The sequence below is a fragment of the Geospiza fortis genome, unplaced genomic scaffold (assembly GCF_000277835.1).
Source record: "Geospiza fortis unplaced genomic scaffold, GeoFor_1.0 scaffold59, whole genome shotgun sequence".
In the NCBI taxonomy this organism is placed as follows: domain Eukaryota; kingdom Metazoa; phylum Chordata; class Aves; order Passeriformes; family Thraupidae; genus Geospiza; species Geospiza fortis.
The window spans coordinates 2,940,919-2,941,685 of NW_005054381.1; positions in this window are offsets into that span (position 1 = coordinate 2,940,919).

Here is a 767-nt window from a genome sequence, read left to right on the forward strand (position 1 = left end):
AGTGATGCAGAGCTTATTTTGCTTCTTTGCATCCCAAGTCACAGCCAAAAACTGATGGAAGCCAGAGCTTCCCAACTCCCTCTATGAAAACTGAAGGCCCAGTCCTTCTGCTGGGACTCCCTTCCCAAGAGGTCCTACCCCCTGAACTGGGCATATGGTCGGGCTGGCTGGATATCTCCCTGCTGCACAAATCCTTCAGATCCTTCGGAAATGTGAATATCGGTTCGTTTTGTTGTTGCTTTTTGGGGTTTTGTTTTGTTTTGTTTTGTTGTGGGTTGTTTGTTTGTTTGTTTGGTGGTTTTTTGTTTTTGGTTTGGTTTTTTTTTTTGTTTGGTTTGGTTTGGTTTGGTTCTTTTTTGTTTTGTTTTGGTTTTTTTTGGTTTTTGTTTTTTTGGGTTTGGTTTTTTTTGTTTGTTTTTTTTTGTTTGGTTGGTTGGTTGATTGTTTTTTTTTCTGTTGTTGTTGTTGTTGTTTTTCTGAGTCTATCCTGGCTCTCGGGGTTTGGGAATAAATTATGACCCAAAAAAAAAAAAAAAAAAGATCACACGCGGGGAAAAAAAAAAGAATACATTTTATATATATGCAAAACTGTGTATTTATGTCCGATAAACACAAAGGTGTGTGAATAAGCTGATGTGCTCAGAAATATATTTATTTACTAATATATTTATCCATGTACTGGTCTGCTGCCTGCGTTTGTTCTTTGTGCGGGGGGCTGCGCTCGGGCCCGACCCGGCCGTGACACAAACCCCGCCCGGAGCCGGGGC